The sequence below is a fragment of the Motacilla alba genome, chromosome 1 (genome assembly GCF_015832195.1).
Source record: "Motacilla alba alba isolate MOTALB_02 chromosome 1, Motacilla_alba_V1.0_pri, whole genome shotgun sequence".
Lineage (NCBI taxonomy): Eukaryota > Metazoa > Chordata > Aves > Passeriformes > Motacillidae > Motacilla > Motacilla alba.
In genome coordinates, this window is record NC_052016.1 from 38,200,982 (window position 1) to 38,206,748 (window position 5,767).

Sequence of the window (5,767 nt, forward strand, 5' to 3'; positions counted from 1 at the left end):
CCCCCGGCCGCGGCCGCCCCCGCCTCCCCGGGTTAAGGAGGCGCCGAGCCGGGGGAGCAGGGGCTGCCCGCCCGCTCTGCCAGGCAGAGGGGAGGAGCTGCCCGCCCGTCGGGACCGGCCGAGGCCGTGCCCGGCCCGGCACGGGGCTCGGTTCACCGCGGAGATGGCCGTGGGGCTCTCGCCTCCAGGCCGCTGCCAGCAGCCGCCTTTCGCCGCTGTAATCGGGGGGCTGTAAGTGGCTGCGGGGCCACCCCTGCGACAGCCGGTCACAGCCCCGGCACCGGGGATCACAAATGGCCACCCCGGGTCGGGGTCTGCCGACCCGCGCTGCTCACACCGGCCGTGCAGTAGTGGTGCCCTCCTTCAGCCCCGAGTGCTCCGATTCAACTCCCACCCCAAAACAATGCAGCTGTCCGTCTCTAGTACTCTTCCCTCAAGCGTTGTGCGTGTCCACAACCTATTGCAGAGACATCACCAGATCTTAAAAGGTGTTTCTACCACAATCCTGTTAAAAGTCTCACTGCTATCTCTCCTGTATGTCAAAGCCAGCTAGAACCATACAGAAAACCCCATTAATTTACCTCATTAATGTGTATAAATATCTAAAGTGGGAGTCCCAAGACGAAACAAGGCTTTCCTCAGTGGTGCCAAGCACTAGGATGAAGAGGCAGAAGCTGATGTACGGGAAGTTCCACCTGAACATGGGGAAGAACTTCTTTACTGTGCAGGTAAACTGCACTGTACAGACTGTCCACTGGGAAGGGCTGCCCAGAGAGATTGTGGAGTTATCTCCCCCATTGGAGATACTCAAGAATCATCTGAATGCAATCCTGCACAATGTGTTCTAGGAGGACCCTGCTAAAACAAGGAGGAAGGACCAGATGAACCACTGGTCCACCAGGAGGAACCACTGTGATCACTTCCAACCTAACTCATTCTGTGACTCCGTGAATTACACTCAGTGCTGTCCCACCCTGACCTAGCAGGCCAAAAACTAGGAGTTTCCTGTTGATATGTCTCAGGGATGCACACCAAGGCAGTAGTTCATTATAACATTAAAGGGGACTGTGCAGTAAAGCATGCCAAATAAGAGCTAATACTCTAAAATGTGTGAGGAGCAGGTGCTGCCTGGTGTCCCCAACACCTGCAGACAGCATCATAGACAGATCATTTTGATGTGTCAATCTGAAAAGCATGACCGAAACAGCCCCCCCTGGGGCCCCTATCCCAGTTATCTGAAAGTCACCCTGTATTTCATCATCTCATCTTTTTGTGTGTGGTTTCACATCTGAATCCTTCCAAATGGTAGCATTGCTGTAAGGCTTGAAGTAAAGGACAGCATATACTGGGAGGAAATGGCATTTTCTGAGAAAATCTTTTTTTTACTTCTGGAAACTGTAATATGGAAATTGAGATAGCAGAGGGGGTGTTTTAAGACTTGCTGCTTTTGCAGAGCTGAGTTTACCACTGCACCTGCAATGACTCCTTGCATTCCTTCAACAGGTCAGAACCTGTGCCATAGTTCCACGCCTTCATTTCAGGAAGTCAGTCATCATCCTCCAATCCTCCATCCTCTCAGGATTCTCTGTGTCCTCCTTCTCCCACACTATCCCCTTCTTCTGCACCTATGCCAGCAGCTCTAGTCACAACTTCCCTCCCTATGCTGCTACCTGTTCTGTCAAGAAGGGTTTCCTGCCTTTTTCCCCATACTATTCACATTATCTCACTACAGATCCCCATGATAGTGTTCTTGATCATTACCAAGGGCCAACAACCATCTCTTTCCCTCCCACCACCACAGCAGAGCTCTGTCCTATTGTCACTTCTCCCAGCCTCACTCAAGTCCTGCGTGAACAGCTTAGCTTCAGCTCCCTTGTTCTTCTGCCTGACTTCTGCTTGGGCTAGGTGGTCTTTGGGTGTGTCTGCTACTCCTAGTCCAAGTTCCCCAGTCCCCCTCTAGCTAGGATTTGTGTCCACACAGTGCTCAGACTACTCTTTACTGAGAGACAAGGCAGGAGCATCATTGTGCTGGGAGGCAGACGGGTGGTATCTGCAAGTTGTTTGATCTGTAGCCAAATGCAGAGGTGTTAAAAAGCTGTGGTTGGACTCGACGTGTGCCAGGCATCCGATGTGTGTTCCCTATTTATTTTTCCTTTTGGTTTTCAGGATCCTCTCCTCAAATGAATATCTGAAGTACTGCCTGCTTTTTATAGACAATTAAAAGGTATGATGTAACTAGCTTGTTCCACTGCTTGTAAGAATGTAAATGTAAAAATTACCATCCAACACAAAAAGTGCCCTAGGGAGACAGAGCAAAGGATGAGTGTGGCAGAAATACACAGAGATAAATGTATCACGATCCATCATCATATTCAGCATCCAGAGAACAAAGACACATCCCAAAGCCTTTCAAAGCTAAAAGAAGACAGAGGAGAGCAGATGGAGACACGGGGAAAAAGAGTAAACCAGTCACCACGTAGCTTATTTTTACATTACATTCAATGTATTTTATCCTTCTCCCAATTTTTTCAATATGCCACAGGCTTTGCGCATGACTGAATTGTTAATATTTGTCTAAGGAGATCTATAAATTTTGACAGATGGGTAGCGGGCAGTTGGGGCTTCTCGCATCCAGGAAGGTGTAGGAGGTGGCTTTGGTTTTTGGCAGTTGGGACACCGAAAGTCTCAGTATTTGGGAAGGAATTCTCTTCTGCATCCTGGCTGAAGGACTGTTCCTTCCATTTGCAACTAGTAATAAACAGGCATCTCAGAAATCCTATGTAACATGCAGGTATCCTAACATGTTTTTCTCCCTGGGCAGGTTAGGTGCTTGGCTTAGATTTTTTTTTAAAAAAACCCTTCTTAGCCAGGAAAACCTTTATGTACTTGCACACAAGTACAAGAATAACTGAGGGAATGGGGATTGTTTAGCCTGTAGAAGAAACTCAGAGGTAACCCTCTCACTCTACAACCACCCGAAAGGAGGGGGCAGCCAGGAGGGGGTCAGCCTCTTCTCCCAGGTAACAAGTGACAGGACAGGAGGACATAGCCTCAGGCTGTGTCAGGGGAGGTTTAGGTTGGACTTCAGGAGGCATTTCTTCACAGAAAATTAGACATTGACATTGTGATTAGACATTGGAATGGGCTGCCAGGGAGGTGGTGCAGCCTGTGTCCTTGGAAGTGTTTAAGGAAAGACTGGATGTGGCACTCATTGCCATGGTCTAGTTGCTACGGTGGTGTTCAGTCAAAGGTTCAACTCGATGTTCTCAGAGGTCTTTTGCCACCTCAGATTCTGATTCTGTGGATACATATGTAAAAATTTACTGGTTACTCACGCTGTGTATCTTGAATAATTTCTTGGTGCGCTCTATGTAAATGACATACCTATGCGTGTAATGATGCATCTTGCACAATCAGGAAGCCAAAACTGGTGGTTTAAAACTCAGCCCTTCAATTACACGTTTAGGATCCTAACTACAAGAAAACCAGTGTACCTGATATCTCCACCAGAGCAAACCGCACCTGCTGGGAGCTCCAAAGTTTCAAAGGTTGGACAATCGTCGAGGGACGTGTTTGCTGGCCCAGCCTCGGACCCACAGGAAGGCACAGACTGTCTCCAGCCGCCGCTCCCCGTCTCTGCAGCGGGAATGCTCATCTGACAGGCTCTTATCTCCCGGTACAAACCTCCGCCCGGCTCCCCCACCCTGACGGCCGAGCGGGCATTCTCCAGCAGCCGCCCCCGCACGCCGCCCTCACACCAGGCAGCTGCCGCTGCCGCGCCCCTCCTCCGCCCCACCGGGGACACCCCCGGCTATCCCGCTCCCGCTCCCGTCGGGCTCTCGGGCCACCTTAAGAGCGCGCAGAGCTCCCGCACGCAGCGGCCGGGCGGCTCCTCCCCGCCCCGTGTCGCATCCAGCCAGGGAACGTGTGGCGGGCGGCGGGGCTGCCCGGGGCCGGGGGCGGCCGGAGCCCCTCACGGTGGCGGGGGAGAGGGCGGGGCGGCTGCCCCCGGCGCAGGAGCGCGGCCGGCGGCTGCCACGGCCACTCCGCCGGGGAGGGGGCGTCCGGCCGGGCCCTCCCTGGCTGCCCCGGGCCCGCCAGCGCCGCATTGCGCGGCGCCCATTGGCGGGTGGCGGGGGCGGGGCTAAGGGTTTCATTGGGTTGCGCACACATCCATCAGGGAGGAGATGGCGACGGAGGCGAACTTGCCCTCCCGATTGGCCGTGAGGGCGGAGAGGAGGCGGGGCCAGGCGGGCAAGGGAGGAGCCGCTGCCATTGGTCAGCGCCGCGCGCGTCAGTCACATGAGTCACAAAGGGCCGCGCGGGCGGCCGCAGCCGGGGGCCGCTGGTCGCGGCGTGCGCGCGGGGGCCACTTCCTGCGCGGGGCTCGGCGGCTTCCGGCTGACCCGCCCCGCGGCCTCGGGCGGCGGCGCCCCCTCCCGCCTCCGCTCGGCGCATGCGCCTTGCGTGACGTCGGGGCGCGGGCGGGGCCGTCCCCCGTGTCCGGGGCACGTGGGGAGCGGCGGCCGCAAAATGGCAGCGGGGGGTCCATGTTGTGCGTGAGGGCTGCGCGTGGGCACACGGAGACAGTGATGTTGGGAAAGACCTCCGAGTCCCTCCTGTGACGGAACACCACCGTGGCAATAGACCATGGCACTGAGTGCCGCGTCCAGTGTTCTTTAAACACCTCCAGGGATGGCGACTCCGCCACCTCCAAGGGCGGCCCGTTCCAATGTCTAAACACTCTTTTGGTGAAGTAATTCCTCCGACCAAAAGTCTCACAACCTAAACTTTCCCTGGGCACATCTTGAGACTATGTCCTTTCATCCTGGAAGCCTTTAAATTTAATTCTCGCATAGCGGGTAGGACAGAATTCCCGGGGTGAAGAGTGTTGCCTTCCCACACGCTGCACTCGGGCTCCCAGCAGTGGGGTGTGTTTTGTCTTTCAGCCATTCCCTGCCTGAGGAATGCCAGCCAAACCCAAACCAGTCGTGCTCCAGAGGTTTAGTCACTGGGAAAGGCAGTGGAATATTTTGGGTGGACAGAAGCCCCTCTGTCTCTCACTACCCACAAAAATGGTTTCCATATGGACTGTCTCGTCTCTTCACTGCCCACTTCTGCTTTCAAACGGGACCTGAAACAGTACAGGCTCTCCCTGAAGTCCTCAGAAGTCCAAGACAGGGCCACTGGCTGTACTTCCAATACAGGGAGGCTTTGTTGAAATTAGGAAAGTCCCTGTGTTCATTCCTTAGGGACTGAAGGTTGGGTCTTTGTTTCCTCCAAGCCTCGGTGCAGGCTCCATGCCATCCCACATAGCTGTGATAGTCACTTTTCAGGCTGCAGCTGCACTTTAATGTGCTTTGAAGCAGGTAGTTCTGTGAATTGCAGAACTAACAAAGCCTGGTTTTGGTCTCGTAATTGGATCCTTTGATGAGTGACAAGGCACAAGTTCTAACTGAAGCTTTTCCCCTAATTGGTGCATTTGTAATGTCTCTTTTCATTCTGGTTCTCTTAAGCCTTTTAAATCTTTAGTTTGTACTGTGACCTTTCCCTCTGCAAAGACAAAAATAAAGTCTGTCTCCTGTATTTGGTCTCTTATTTCCACGAACCCTACATCAGTTCTCAGTTTTTTAGATCTCTGCAAGGGACCTTCATTCTTTTCATGGCTTTTTAGCAGAGGTTTAAACCTGGCTCACCCATTTTTCCCTTGATCTTTCAGACAGGCACAGTGGCTGTAGGTAGGCACAGGAACAGAGTAGGGCTCATT

At 53.5% G+C, this 5,767-nt stretch overlaps 1 long non-coding RNA gene across 1 annotated transcript; it reads right to left on the reverse strand.

Moving 5' to 3' along the window:
* Positions 1 to 2,481: 2,481 nt before the first annotated feature.
* Positions 2,482 to 4,978, reverse strand: LOC119702239. Its single transcript, XR_005257299.1, has 2 exons — positions 3,495 to 4,978; positions 2,482 to 3,298 (listed from the first exon to the last, which is right to left on the reverse strand). It is a non-coding gene; the product is annotated as an uncharacterized LOC119702239 (long non-coding RNA).
* Positions 4,979 to 5,767: the final 789 nt, after the last annotated feature.